The sequence below is a fragment of the Hydra vulgaris genome, chromosome 14, assembly GCF_038396675.1.
Source record: "Hydra vulgaris chromosome 14, alternate assembly HydraT2T_AEP".
NCBI classification, from domain to species: Eukaryota; Metazoa; Cnidaria; class Hydrozoa; order Anthoathecata; family Hydridae; genus Hydra; species Hydra vulgaris.
Window position 1 is genome coordinate 39,894,513 of NC_088933.1, and position 16,484 is coordinate 39,910,996.

Consider the following 16,484-nt stretch of genomic DNA (forward strand, 5'->3'; position numbering starts at 1 on the left):
TTAATTATATTAAAACAAAATATGATAATGAAATTATGTTGAAAAAAAATCTACTGACTTAGACAAAAAAACTTGCGTAAAAACGGCATTAAGAAACCCCTAAAAAAAAACTGGAGTGATCGTGAGAAGGCTGTACAAGACATTAAAAAAAAAAAACTAAACGTAGGGAGTGAAGTAGTTATGGAACGAGCACATCGAATCGGTGCAGTTAAAGATAATAAAATGCCAAAAACAATCGTGTTAAAGCTTTTGAATTATCAAGTTAAAAACAATAGGCTCAGCAAATAAATTTAGAGGAATATTTATATCAAAGAAAATTATGCAAAAAAAAACGATGTTAGAAACAAGCTTTGGAAGAAGTTAGGCGAGTACGCAACGAAGGCAAATTTGATAATAAATAAGTATTATATAAATAAGTAATTAAATTTGATAAAATTTATTGTAGAGATTATAAAAAATAAACGAGCAAAGTCTTATTTAAGCGAAATGCTATTTTAACTATGGTAAATAACGACTAACTTAACAATAGATTTTGAAAAATTTTAATGCTTTTAAATCAACTAATGTTTTATTTAAAAAATTTTCTGACACTATAGGGGAGACTGGTTCTCCTAGGGACGTTTTCAGGTTAATGAGTATAATTATTGATCGGTGAATATAATTGAACTTTTGAAAACTGTATATGAAAATATATTCCTTTGTGCACTTTTGATGAGAATCTCTGCTTTATAATACAATTTTTTAGTACTTTTTTTTAGCCGCAAAATGAGGACTGACTTTTTTCCCTAGGTACAACATGGGGTTGTACCTAGGGATATAGATGGTTGTACCTAGAGACAGCGGTTGTACGTAGGGACGACGAAAACTCAGATTGGTTTCTATTGAGCTAATAATTGTAAATAAAAAAGAATCTGTGAAATATCCTGAAAGGAAATGATTCTGAAACAATGTTATAGATCGTTAAAAGAACTGTTTATTTGTAGTGAAGGTAACAATATTATTTAAAATAGTTAACACTAATAAATAAAAAATAGTGAGATCAATTTTTCCAGAACAAACAAATATTTAATTGTAAATAAACACAAATAATTCCTGATGATATAGAAGTTTGACACTCTGTTGTACCTAGGTACATGTCCCTAGGTACAACAGGGTGCCAAATTGACAAAAAACGCCGACTAAAAATTTGAGGTTAGGATTTGAGAGATATTATTAACGCAATATTCAAGCAAACAAAATAATATTTTAGTTAAATATATTATAAGGGTGAAATTAAAAAAGAAAAATGTTAAAAAACTTACGTAAAATGGTGTTAAAATCAATTTTTAATCACCACTTTGCAACGCTTCACACCAACACGATGACACTTCGGCTGTCAACTGACCTCAAGAGGTGGAGTGTTGCCACATGCAAAAAATATTATGCTCTCATACAAATTCTCAAAATATTTGAGTGTCATTAGGTACATAGCGTCCCTAGGAAAACCAGTCTCCCCTACGCACTTTTTAATAGAAATAATTTTAGTTTATCTTTTTCTTTGAAATAAAAACTTTAAAGAGCGAACTAAAAACCTTAAAAAGTAATTTCTACCGGAAAAACTCATAATGTAACATTAAGTAAACTTTTATTTATTTATTTTTTTCACTATTATTATTATTCAGTGATCAAAAAAAAAAAAATACAATAAATCTGTTTATAGTTTGATGAAGAGGTACTAAACCAGGTCCCTCTATGCTGACGAAAAAAATACACAGAAGCTACAGACAAAGCAGCAATTGTGTCTCTAAAAGTTACTTTGTTATGCTGTCTTTAAAAGCATTGAGTGATGTAGCGTTCAGTGCTGCTTGGGAAAGCGCATTCCATGGGACAACATTTGAAAAAAAGTTATTTCGTTCTTCACAATATTGTACAAGCTGGTGTTCAAGTTTTTGGTTATGCCCTCTCAAAATCTTCTTCCTCTTCCACTCAAAACTTCTTTTTACTGTTTGAATGTTTTTGCGGGACAAAAAGACTGACAGGCTTGAGTTGACGCGTGATTTTAAATTGATTTTAAAATAAGTTTTGCTCTTTTACGGCGTTCTTCAAGTGTTGTTAGACCGAGCTATTGGAGTTGATTTTCATAGGACAGGTGTTTAATGGATAATATTGTTTTTGTTGCTCAATATTGAATTTGCTCGAGAATAACAATGTCGGACTTTAAATGCGGGGACCATTTACAGTTTTGTAAATGGTCGCCGCATTTAAAGGTCGACTACTACGGTACGTTAGGAGTGTGACAAGCTGAGTTAGGTGACATTTATCAAGACACTTTTGGAACCTGAAATCGCTTTGATGCGTATTTCTTACGTGAGCAACGGCTGCAACGCCATCATTAACTTCGATAGACTCATAAGATGCAATGCTAAAATTAAAATCTCCATATAGTAGTATTGTCGAACAGTTTATTTTAGGCAGTATCATCCCCAGCCAGGGCTCTGGCTGGGGATGCAAAGAAAATAGCACTGATTGGACGTTGATTCAATGACATTGATGCAACTAATGCAATCTGCCCTTCAACGTATAACATTCTTAAACGGTTTATCTAGAATGTTAGCAGCGGCGAGTTCGTCTTTTAGCTTCACGGGTGCGTTTAGCTTGGAACTCAGTTTGTTACTCCGGCGTTCTATCTTCTCGTGCGTAGACACCTTTGTATGTCCCTTGTTTGAGGTGTGCGAGATGAAAGATTTAATAGTGAAACCTGAATAATGTTCGAGTTTGGCAACTTTACTTTGTTTTTACTCGTTTTGAGGTGGTTAACGCGTACATTACCAGTAGCATTCTTCAATCCCGTTGCAAAAAAAAATCCTCAAGAAACTTTTTATTGTCTACTGTGCAAGACTTGTTAAGTCCGACTACAATGACGTTTAAATCATGACTTTGAATATTTTAATTTTGAGCGGTTATAAAGGTACTTAATTGCTGCCGATGCTGTTTGCTCTTGTCCGTTTTGTCTGTGAGCAAAGGTACAAATAATGGCGTGGCTAATGATTTTATATCTTTCAATTTATTAATATTTTGATCAAAAAATCGATTGTCTTTTAGGGCTTTTTTTCTTACTTCACTAGATTGTCTTACTTCACTAGATCATCTTATATCCGCCAGTGCAACGAGTACAGCTGCCTTGATCATTAGAGCGATATCATTTTTGTAACTTCTCATAAGAATAGCGTTTAAATCCTCTATTGCTATTATATCTATTGCTGCTTTATAGGTGTTGATGGCTATTTCTTCAATTGTTGATATTGTTGACAAGTTTTCAAGTTTTCAATTTAAATCATTTAAATTTAAATTTAAATTTATTTAGATATTTTACATTTAATTATATAAACTTTTATATATTTATATTTAATAACAAATTTATCCGTAAATAATTACTAATTATTAATAATAGAATAATGATTGTCAAAGCGCAAAAATATATTATTGAAAGGAGAAAAACAAAAAATTATAAATTTTATTATTTTGGAGCAATTTAGATTTTTTTTTATGTGTTAAAAATGTTTTTGGCTAAAACCTGTATGGCAACCCCTCCCCACCTGAAACCTACTCGCGCCTGCCCTACTTTCAAACACGTGTATGCATTAATACCTCCAGTAATTACAACTAAACTCCAAATGAAAAGTATACATCCATTCTTAAAAGAAAAATAGATGACATCATGTTTTCCTAACTTGACTACACTCTAGAAAACTAACTTGACTTTTTATTTTACATCTGCTTTTGATGAGAGAGGTTTTAGTATATTATCAAAAATTGTCTGTGTTCAACATGACTGAACAATATCTTTTTGGCATTAATTGACATTGATTTTAATCGAATGTGAGCTTGCTGGAGCATAGACTTTGAATTATCAATAAATTATTTTGCTTCAACCCAGCGGGCACAGACGCTCGTAAGACGTTTATATAACGCCTTATAGACGTCACAAGCCCGTATGATGTTCTTAAAATGTCAAACAAACGTTCTATACCCGCTGGAAATGAAATCTTGCATAAAATAATTTGTATAAACTAGCGAGAAAGTAAATTTTCTTTCAAAATGCTTACTTTCAGTAATATATATATATATATATATATATATATATATATATATATATATATATATATATATATATATATATATATATATATATATATATATATATATATATAGCGTAAATGTATTTTTAAATAACCAAATCATTTCAACAAAATTAATTAGTATTATTGAAATGCTTTGGTTATTTAAAAATACATTTACACTACACATTTTACTGAAAGCAAGCATTAAAAAAGAAACATTACTTTCCTGTACAAATTTTTAGAGATTTCATTTCTAAATCTAAATCATTTTACAAAGTTTGAGTTTACTAAGTTTACTTTGGTTAACAATTATTGTTAAAAAAAAGCATCTAACTGTTTACTGTCTTACTTAATAATTATGATAATAGGCACATAAAAGCATCGATAAAACATATTTATCAAAAATGCAGTTCTTGGAAAAAAAAAATTTTTGGGGTGTATGTGCCACTCTTATCCCTTGTCGCCCCCTACATATTTCTTGCCCCTCCTCTCTTCCCCACGGTGGTATATCTCAATCCACCATTGGATTCTTTGTATTCTATATTATGTAACTTAGAAATTCCTATTTACAAATTAATATCATCTGAAAAAAAAAACTAACAAAAGGTCAGGTGGAATCATAAATTATATTTGGAATGATCAAGTTACCAAAATAAGAGATGAGCTTTCAATCTCTGATGCCTATAGTGAGGTTTTTTAATTAGCAAATAAATAACTAGCAACAAATCAAAAAATATCTACCTGCTCTGATCTCTACTTGCTACTGATCAACTGAAGGTGATTTATTGAATTTTTTCAATCATTTAAAACAAATTTTTATTAAAAACAACGAGGAAAAAAAAATTTTTGCATTGGAGACAAAAAATATAGGTTGTTTATGAAAAGCATGTCAATACTAAACTTTTTTTGACAAAATGCTTCAACATTACATCTTCCCAAATATTACCAAACCAACCCAAGTAACTCCAACTTCAGTCACTACAATAGAAAATATACTAACGAATTCGATCTTTCTCTTGATATTTCTCTAAAGGCGGAAATAAGACAAATTTTTCTGATCATTTTCCTATTTTCTTTTTCTTGTCACAAGGTACAAAATCTAGTAATAGTTTTAAAATCATAATTCATAAAAGAAATATTAACAAATTTACTATTCAACAATTTAAAGACTCACTATCGGCAGAAGTGTGAAATTAGGTATACCAAGAATGCAACCTTGGACACACTAACTCTGCTCATAACAAATTAAAGCTAATAAAAGAATATTAATTAATAAAATTAGTTAATAAAAGTATTCTCATAAAATTATTATCATTAACTAGTAAAAGGTAATTATTAAAATGTCCTTGGATCACCAAAGGTATAAAAAATTCTTGAAATATTGATATTTTATGAAAGAAATATTTGGGATCAAAAACCGCATATTAAATAATTTACCTGCTCGAATTGCCATAGTTAATAAAGAGTAAGACAACAATAATCCAATTTCAGAAAAATTTCTTAACATGGGACCAAGTCTGAATTCAAAAATCTACTGTCCAAATTCATTAGAAACTTATTTAACTAATGTCAACAACAAAATAATATTGAAAGAAATAATAGTTGACGAACTCGAAAATGCAATAAACTCTATTAAAATAAACTAGTCTCCAGGTGTAGATGACATTTGCAGAAATGTTGTCGACAACTTTTCGGAAATACGCCTATTTCCAAAATATTCAAATGAAAAAATTAAATAAAATTAAAAAAATTATATCTATTTTTAAAACCGGTGAAACATTTCTAATAAACAATTACAGACCGATCTCAAAACTTCCACGATTTTTTCTAAAATACTTAAACGAATAATCTACAACAAATTACAGAAATATTTAATTCAAAACAAATTTTAAAATAAAAAACAATTCGATTTTCATCACAGCACTCAACAAAAGATGCAATTTTAGATAGTTAATAGCATAACTGGTTCTTTTAATAAAAAGCAGTTTGTATTAAAAACTTTAATAGACCTATCCGAAGCGCTTGACACAATTAATCATGATATCTTACTAAAAAAAAGCAAAAATATTGGATAAAAAGTACTACCCTATATTGGTTCAAAAGTTATCTGTGCAACAGACAACAATATGTTATTTCAAACGAAATAAAATGCAGAGTTCCTTAAGGTTCCATTCTTCGTTCACTTTTATTTTTAATTTATATAAATAATTTTCTACAATCCCTGAAAAAAACTCGATGCAATGATGTTTGCTGATGACACAAATTTGTTTTATACATCAGCATCAATCAAAGACCTCTCCGAATCTGTGAACGACGACATTATGCCCATAAAAAAACAATAAATACAAAAAGTAATGGCATACTCTACAAAGTCAAATCTATACTTTCCAAGAGAATCTAAAAATTATCTACTTTTTTTATATAAAAAGTTATCTAACACATGCTAAGATTGCCGGGGGAAATTCAAATTAATCTAAACTAAATTCTCTTTATACGCATCAGAAACATGCATCAAGATTGATTTATAATAAAAATAAATTCACTAATGCCGGTTCTTTACTTAAAAACTTGAATACACTACACATGTTTTAATTTATTTTAATAACAATTTTTTTCAAATCAACACAAATATCAAACGAGGAACAGGTAATTTCACATTGCCCATAAAAAAAAAAGTACTCAAGATTTTCAATTGTATACCATGGTCGCTGCTTATACAACAAAAGAATACCTCAATTTTAATTTACTAAATTTTTAGTTTTTCTTGTTAAGGTTTCGATGAAAAGACTTCTCGTAATCTTCTGCAAGTTTCTCTACATCTACATAATCTTATTTTAATTAATTATTATATATTTCCAACGACAACTGCAAGTAAGTCCTAAGAATATTATAAACCACGGATTTTTAAACTAATTAGGGTTGAGTGGGGTAATGTTGGTCTAGGGGAAATGTGGGTCTAATCAACATTTATCAGTTTTTCAGAAAAAAGGTTTTAGGTGGAAGCTTTTTTTTCTATGTGTTATAGGTGGTAATAACAGCTCTCTAAATTTTAATTATCATCTTACTTGGCAAATTCTTAAGTATATTTTTATTCAAAATGGCGCATACACTTGAAAAGAAAGTAACAAAAATCTTAAACTACAGAAAAAGGGTTTCTAACTCATAAAAAAATGTTTTATCTGGAAGAAAAATTACCAAATAATTAGGTTCAACTAGCTTTAAGACGGAATGTTGCATAGTTTTTTTAAAATATGCAACATTTTTGGGTGGGGTAATGTGGGTTTATATGTCAATGTGTTTTGTGTCGTTAAGAATCTAGAACTTATGCAACAATAAATAACTTTAAAATGAAAGTCAGTATAAACTAGAAGTATTCCTTTCTTTTCTCCCCCTGTAATAAATCCATACAAAATCACTAACCACTTCCCCTTTCCCTAATCGCGTGACGTAGTTTGCGGATGACCCGTTATTAAGAAAAAGATTCTCAGTAAAAAATTGATTTTAATAAAGTTTTTCTTTATCTAAAAAATTTCATTACTTTTGGAGATAGATAGTACTTTATTTTAAACATTATAATATCTTTTAAGTAGTATAATATTTTGGAGATAAATAGATTTTATGATTTTAATGGTATTTGTCAGAATGTAAAAACGGTCATTAATTTAAACGTCTGATTCAAACAAGCTCTTGAGAGCTAGTTTGAATCAGACGTATAAATTTCTGAAGTATAGCTTTATTATTTATATAATTTTTTTTTTTTAACTGTGTGAACTTTCTGAAGGGGTAAATAACTTGCTAAATTGACATTTAAATCAACAAGAATTAATTTACATGCAAACAAAAATTAAAAATTAAAAATACCCCGTCTTTGGTTTAAAGTGAGCTTGTTTAGTTCTTTTTTTTTCGTAAAGTTAAGTAGTAAAATAAAGTAGTTTCGTAAAATAAAGTAGAGTAGGTAGCGAAAACTGGAATATTTTCAAAAATAAATATGCTAAATATGCTAATACTTTTATAAATAAATGATTTTCCGATAAATAATTTTCAATTTTCGCCGTAAAGTGTTTGACATCACGTTTTGCAAGATTTTAGATGCAATTATTTGTTTAATCTGAACTTGACTAATATCAATTGTTCAAAAATCGTTAATTTTAATTAAGTTTATCTATACTACTAAAAAAGTCTCTTGAAAGTCTTCTTGAAGTCTCAATCAATGAAAAGTTACAAATATTGCTAGTCTTTTGAAATGATGTAAGTCTTTTGAAATGATGTAAAAAAAAAAAAGAAAAGTTTAATGTTGCATTTGACACGACCGTACGAGACTGACCAAATTCAATAATTTTTTAAGGTCGAATGCAGTTACCTCAGAGATGATGTGCTGAAGATTCGTTAATAGAAACCAGTAGCGTTTTTAAAAATAAATCAGACTTTTTTTAAATACGAATTGCAGCTAAATGAAGATAACTTGTAAAAGATTGCAGTGGTCAGAATTAAGCATTTCAAACCCTAAACTGTTCCCTTTTTTTATTCTCCTGTTTTTGCCGTAACAAATTTTGTGAAAAAAGTTTTTATGCTGTCTTAGGTCAAATCAAAAATCACTTTGAAAAAATAAAAGCTATAAAAAAAATTAAAAAATAGTTTCTCCAGTTAAAAGGTTCGCAAATTGATAGCTACGTCAAATTTATAATTTTTTTTTCGTTTATTTAATAATTTTTAATGTTTTATATTAAACTATAAACACAACACCAATTATTAAATATAGTTAATATCAAGCATATAGAATAATAAAATTGTATATATAATAATATGACATATAGAGCATGAATAAATGTAAAATAAGAGTAAAAAACGTAAGTTTTAAGGTTATAATAAAAAAGAAGAAAACACAAACAAACAAAAAAGTAATGATTATAACAAAAATTGTAGCAATTGAATAAAGTTAATTGTACAAGAATAGGGTATATTTCCAATAATAAAAGATAATATTGTCAAAGAATTTAAAATAAATAATTGAATGCTTAGCATAGTTTTATGAGATGGTATAATAGGCTTCCCATCATGTAAACATATTTATTTCTAGTTTAAATATATTAGTAAACTATCTGGGAAAACATTTGTTAGCAGGATAAATTTTTATTTACATAGTCAAAAAGTAAAAGAAGATTACATGAACCGGACGAGATTTTTTTAAAGATGTGTATAAGGCAGCCAGATGTCTGGCTTTAACTAAGGAGAACATAGTAAAAATTTTAATTTTTATAGGTTCGGCAGTGGATTCTTCTCCTTAAAAGGCGAACATCTGGCAACCTTAGATGTATATGAATATAATAGAGTTTTATTTACATCACAGAGCGTATTTGTTCGCATATAAATCCAACTATGCCTTGTTTTATTTAGAAAGTATATTCTTTTAGTGTGCATATCGATCTCAAAACCGCTACATAAAGTAATCTATTTATAACCGGGAAACTCTACGCTATTATTAAAAATGGATGAAACTTTATTATTCTTATTGATAAACGTTGAAACGACTACAACAGTAATTAAGATGACACGAATATGAACTATATATATATATATATATATATATATATATATATATATATATATATATATATATATATATATATATAAATATGTACAAGAGCGGATCCCAGTGGGCACGGGATCCGCTCTTGTTATAAAGACGGCTTTTAAACGTTTTTTGAACGTTTTGGGCGTCTTTTGAACGTTAAAAAGACGTCTTTTTAAGGCCCCGTGCCTATTGGGATGTAGCATTTTTTGATGTTTAAAATAGCTAACTTCCAAATATGGAATAAACTCCAAATATTTAAAATCCGAAGATTTTTTGTGGTTATTAAGATACTTCCAAAAGTCTTTACTGTCTTATCACAGAGCACCGCGAAAGAGCATTTAATTAGGAAGTTTACTCTTCCTTATTAGTATAGTAGGTATTTTATAGGTATGTTTTACCAAACATTTTAGTATTACTTTAAGTACGTAACAAAAATTTCTCTTGTTAGTATATATACCAAAAATTAAAAATATAACCTGTTTTTGTTGCAATTAGCACAAGATTTAAATAGAATGTTGCAAATGTATATTCCTGCTACAGTGTATCCCTGATGGCTTTAATTCTAGTATTAATTTGGAATAAAATTAATGTTATCATAAAATTATGTTCATACAATACATTTCAACATATTCTAGAATAATACTGAAGCTCCAACACCTTAGCATTAAGTTAATACACAGCAAAATTAAAAGTAACTTAAAAGTACCTTTTTATTTTTAAAAAAAATCAAAATATAATCTCAGAGTCGTTTATCGTTTAATAATTAAGAAAAATTAACAAATAATCAAATTTAAAATAATAAAAAACAATACTAAAGTTTAAAATAATTATTAAGAAATAAGATTAAATGATATTGCTGACGCCGTGTATAATGACAGCTGTACCTGACAGCTGTATCTTAAAATAAAAAAAGAATTATTTATAAATAAATCAATAAAAGTCTTCCGTTGATAAAAGTCTCAGAAAAAGTTGTATAAAACTTTTGTTTCACGTAACTGTGAGCTAAATGATGCTTACGTTTAACTCAATTTAATGCAGCTTTGATGTCCGATGGCGACTGACTTTAAGATTTTACTGAAAAAATTGGAATCGAGCAGGTGATATAAAATGTTTATGTGAGTTAGATTTCTATAATTAGATCCTTTAAAACTCAAATTAAGTAAGTAAAGTTTACTTGATTAAGTAAAAGTAAAAACGGTGAACACAATGAGTAAAAACGAAGTGCCTTACGTATTAAGTAAAGATACAATAATTAATGAATTGCGTGTTGTATTAAGCAATTGTCATACATATATAGATATAAATAAAAGCATATTTTAATGTATGTGTATAACACATTTTTTGAAAATGTTTATCATTAGTAAAATATAAAATTTCAGTTTTATGTTTCACCAGCTAACTCAGGATTTTGATATTTAAAGTATTAACTTTCTTTAATTGCTGGTCTAAAGTCAGTTTTAGCAAAGTTCAAAATCCTAAATCAATTAGAGGAAACTTTCTTCAAACGCGAAATTTTGTTTTTTAAATGTTGAAAAATTTGTGATTTTTTATCATCCATATAATACCCATCAAACAACCAAAAAGCAAGAAATTTTGGACTGTTTGTCCTTTAAAAGACATAGCAGTTTGCAGAAATAAATATATTTAGAATGTTGGAGTAAACGTAAAAAGTGAGAATCTTTAAATGAGAAATACTGTTTTAATTTTAACGAAAAAAAAGCCAGTTCTATAATTAAATCTATTTTACAACATTTTTTAGTTGAATTAAAGGTTTTATTTGTAATATTTATAAAGCTATTACCGACTTAAAGCAACTTGAAGAATTTGCAAAAACTTGATTTATTTCTTATTACAGATTCATTGTGTTTTTGATTTAAATATTGATTAATACATCGGTCTATAAAGTTTAACAGGATATTGATTTTTTTTTAAATAGTTTTAGTGCTTTCAATATCGTGATGGTAACCGTCCTATATTTTATTCATTTTAAACGTGCAATCAATAAGATTATCTATAAAGCTGACTTGAAGTTAAATTTAGATAAAACTAAAATAGTAAACAAACCAGTTTCTTTAATGATAGATGCACCGATAAAAAAATGTGATGCGTATCACATGTGATAACCACACTTGATTTATAGGCTGGTATATTATATCTGTTTTTGGGATGGTAGATCATAGCCATATATATTCATAATATTTAAAATACTTATGTAGTATAAATGTGATAGTTACATGTGGACTATATGTGGCTGCAACCTATGTGGTCTAAATACCGTAGCCACACAAGGCCTATATTTACGCTATCCCATAAACCAAAGTTGAAATATCTCTCTCTCTCTCTCTCTCTCTCTCTCTCTCTCTCTCTCTCTCTATATATATATATATATATATATATGTATGTATGTATGTATGTATGTATGTATGTATGTATGTATGTATGTATGTATGTATGTATGTATGTATGTATGTATGTATGTATGAGCTAAAATAAGAATTATTTTAGCGAAAATAAGCTTAAAACCGCATACTTTTTTTATAATGATCAAATAGATCATTTAAAAATCTTGTCACACTAATGTTTTTGTACATTCAAACTTATTTTATATTGGTTTGAAATTATTATTAAGGCGCAACACAGTGAGCCAGGTGGTGAAAAAAACCTAAAAAAAAATTTATCATTTTGAAAACCATATAATAAAAACGTATTTGCTATAATTTATTGTACTATTTTATAAATTATTTTGAGCATAGTAGTATCTTTTAAAACCATAAAAATCATTTGCGGTTCCATTATTAATAAAAAAGTTTTCTTTAAAAAAGAAAAATTTTTTTATTTCATTATTTATAATAAACTAATTCCACATGATATTTTAAATGTTACCTTTTCCAATATATAGCAACAGCCGTATTCTCATCTCTCCGTTAAACTTAAAGGAGCGTTAGTCAAAAACTTATTATTAACTACATTAATAAAAAAATTCTTTAAAAATGTAATTTTTTAAACATAAATGTTTTATTTTGGTATTAGTTTTATTTAAACGAATTTATAGAAATTTTCGTACTTAAAAATATTGTAATGAAATTTTAGACAAAAACTCCGTTAAGCTTAACTGAGAGATGTGAATACGGCTGCAGGCCCGTAAGCAGGAATTTTTGATTATATAAGATATTAAACTTTCAGACATTTTGCTAACTTTAAACATAAGTTTGTTCGTGCTCATGCCGAATGAGAGTGCTTGGCAAAAAATCGCGGTGATTGAAGCCTGGTAACAAAAATATGCAAAATTGTGTGCTCCCTACCGCAAATGTGAGGGTTATGGCCATGTGAAATTTTCAACTCGTTTCGGGGGTTGTAAAGTTAATACTTACATGTTAAATTTTAACTTTTAAACCTTAAAAGGTTGTTAAATAAAATTAAAAATCTGTTGATTAATTTAAATTTACTAATATAAGCTAAAAATCTATATACATTTTATTACCTATTGCTCTCACATTTGGGGTGGTGAAGCAATATTTTTGTAAAATTATTGTTCCTAGGATCCAATCACCGCGATTTTTTGCAAAATAAACTCGTTTGATATAAGCATAAACATACATAGGTTTGGGAGTTTTTTCTCAATTCCTAGAAATATCATATATGAAGTATCAAAAAATCCTGTCGACAGGCCTGTAGAGTAAACAGTAACTTTTAAAATGTCTAAATGAGATTAGTTTATACGAGCTATATATTAGTTTTACAAAATAGCTTTAAAAAGTATTAAGTGAGGCATTTATAATACATTTACAAACTTTAAAGCAACGAAGTTTAAAACATTACCGAGCCGGCATAACCCAAAACAAAAGTTACGCTTGGTTTCTGTTGCGATTTTGATTTTCAACCGACAACATTTGATTTTTATATTTATACATAATTTTAACATGTACAACTAATTTTCCAACCTACTGAATTTTCAATCTACTTTATTTTTGACCAACTGAGTTTTCAATCTACTGAATTTTCAACCTACTTTATTTTCAACCGATTCTTTTTTCAACCGACTTTATATCTACGTTTTTTCCGGTAGGTTTTTCGTATATATTTTTAAAGAATTGAGCTAGCCGTGGCACATCCAGCGGCGGTTGTTCTCAATCGCTAAAAGTAAGGGGAGGAAGGGGGGTAAAAAAAGGATAAAATTTTATCTAACGTATTTGTTTCACATTATAATAAAGCATTTCATTATAATAGTGATACGCTATACGCTGATGAAATGTAATGTAGAATTCCTCATAATATATATGTTTTTCTCCATTTATAATGTACGTTATAGGGCTGAACTGCATATAGAATTATACTGGACTGCATAGGCAAATAACTATTATACTTTTACTACTATAACGCTATACTGTACTGCATTTATAACTGTTATCGCTATACTGTACTGCATTTATAACTGTTAATAGATAACTGTTACACTGTTATCTATTGCTACGCTAATGCAGTTTATAATTTAAGTAATGAAAGCGTTACGATAATTTAAATCAACTTTTTAATATAATTTTATACGGTGTATTTAAAGTGGATTTTTTTTAAATCAAACTATTCTCTATGTGCCCATATTATGCCCAAGTATGGACATTTCCGTGACCCATGGGAAATAGGTTGGGTTTTTTTTTTTTGCGAGGTTACTCTAGACATATTTCTGATTTTATATATATATAAACTGATTTATATATTTACATGTTTTGAATACCTAAAAGATATCCTTTTTAAAATTTATGGAATATCTATCCACATAGGAGTTTTTCCTAAAAATCTGAAAATTGCTAAAGTTACCCAACTTTTAAAAGAAGGTGACCAAACAAAAATTACTAATTTTCACCCTATATCTGTTTTCTCCACATTTTTAAAAATACTAAAACGTAGAGTAAAATGGGGTCAAATGTAATAATTAAAGATTTTATTTATTTATTTTTACGGAAAAAAGATTTTCAATTTTTTTTTTAAAGTTATAGAGAATATTGAGCTGTATTTAAATATATAAAAATCAAATAACTTTTTTAAGTTTTTTATGTAACTTTATTTGATTAAAAAATATATATTCCGTCCTACATTGACATTCGGGAAGAATGAAATACGCAAATATATTTGTAATCAAAACAACACTTTATTAAAAAAGTAAAAAGTAATCAATAATCACAATTAAAAAAACAATCAATAACAACATTAAAAAATCAATCAAATAAAGTAAACTTTTTTATTCTTGTAATGATGTTAAGTCGTTTAGAGATTCTAGAGGTTGAGTTGAGTTTTCAGTTGTGCGGCACTTTTACTAATCGCATTGGTATGCATGTTTAGCATAGTCAAACCTTGCAATTTTAATTTTCACGCTAGTACCATTCCATTTTTTGCCTTGCTGAAGCTTCACCTAAAACTTTTCGGCACTTTTTACACTTAAATTGGTTTCCAGCTAATATTTTCGTTGGACTTGTTGCTTGGTTTATTTGCTGTTTACCTTTAGAGCAAAGCTTACGTTGTTTTTTAGCTTGCTTTGCTGCTTTTTTGCTCTCAGTATCTTTCAACATTTCATGTATTTCAGGTTTGTTAAGACACTCCTTTTCGAATCTTGGCACATCTACATTTTTTTTTTTCGTGTCAACGTGTTGGATACAAAACATTTGTTGCAAAGCTGCTGCAAGTGATTGGGCTGATTGCAGTTTTTTTTCAACCTCTTTTTGAATAGCAGGAGTTACTACAACATTGAAGGTTGTTTGCAGACAGGGTAAATTTTGAGGTAACTTTGGAGCTTTTGGATTTGGCATATGCGGATGCAAGATGTTGGTGTAGATTTAGAGGGAAGTTGCTGAGGTAGTGTAGTTCCTGATGCTAGTATTGGTGATGGTACTATCATAGACTCTGGTTGTTAAGATGATAAAGACTCAGGTTATGATGACGGTGTTTCAAACGTATTAGCAATTTTCAACTTTGACTGATCAATTTTATTGATGTCGAGTGAAAACCCAGTGACTATTTGGGTACGTCTAAAAACTTCAGCAGAGCTGAAAAGTTTTTTTTGCAAGTGACTAAAATATTCTTTTAAAAAGTTGCTGGATTTTGTCTCTGCATAAAATAGTTGAAGTGATTTGCGCCAAACTCTTTTGACATAGCAATAAACACCGACGTCTAGTGGTGTTTACAGTCTTGTTTGGAAGTCTGGATCTTTCAACAACTCCAACATAATATTCCACAAATTTTTCATATAAATTCTATCTTAATCACTAATATGTTTAAGCAACTTTAAAAATACTTGCATTAAACTTGTTTTAAAAGCTCTACAAGTACTATGTTTAAGAAGCTTGAAAAATGGCTTAAAAATCTGGCCTAATCTAAAAATAAATGCGAGTGCCGGCGGTGAGATCTGTTGCAAGAATATGCCCTTGAAGAGTGGCGTTAGTGCAGGTCTCGGGCTCTCCGAAACGTCATTGGTGATCGCAGTGCATTCCTGAGAAGGGGGATCACCATTATCCACTAATTAATTCTGATTGGTTATCATGGCACAAACATTTTGTTACCTCTTACACCCACGTATTATAGCGCTTTGTAAGCTTTATATTATGAATTTGTTACATTAACGACATTTATATACTTTTATCTGACACAGGTGATTATCAGTTTTCAATTTATAATCTAGAGTTTAGACCATGAATAGTAGCACATTTTTTCTTTTTATATTGCCCGTATTATCATTTTTTATTATTTTACTTAATATTTTGTTATCTACTTATTTTATTGTTTTTGTATGGTGCGATAATTTTAGCCATGGTTGTCGTGAA

At 28.6% G+C, this 16,484-nt stretch overlaps 1 protein-coding gene across 1 annotated transcript in view; it reads right to left on the bottom strand.

Moving 5' to 3' along the window:
- The window catches only part of LOC105846227 (rhodopsin, G0-coupled), a 46,541-nt gene extending 36,089 nt beyond the window's left edge, over window positions 1–10,452 (bottom strand). Inside the window, exons 1-2 of the mRNA XM_065818567.1 lie at window positions 10,379–10,452; window positions 10,149–10,234 (exon numbers count right to left, since the gene is read on the bottom strand). The gene's annotated coding sequence lies outside the window, so the exon portion shown is untranslated. The remainder of the gene's footprint in view (window positions 1–10,148; window positions 10,235–10,378) is intronic.
- Window positions 10,453–16,484: the final 6,032 nt, after the last annotated feature.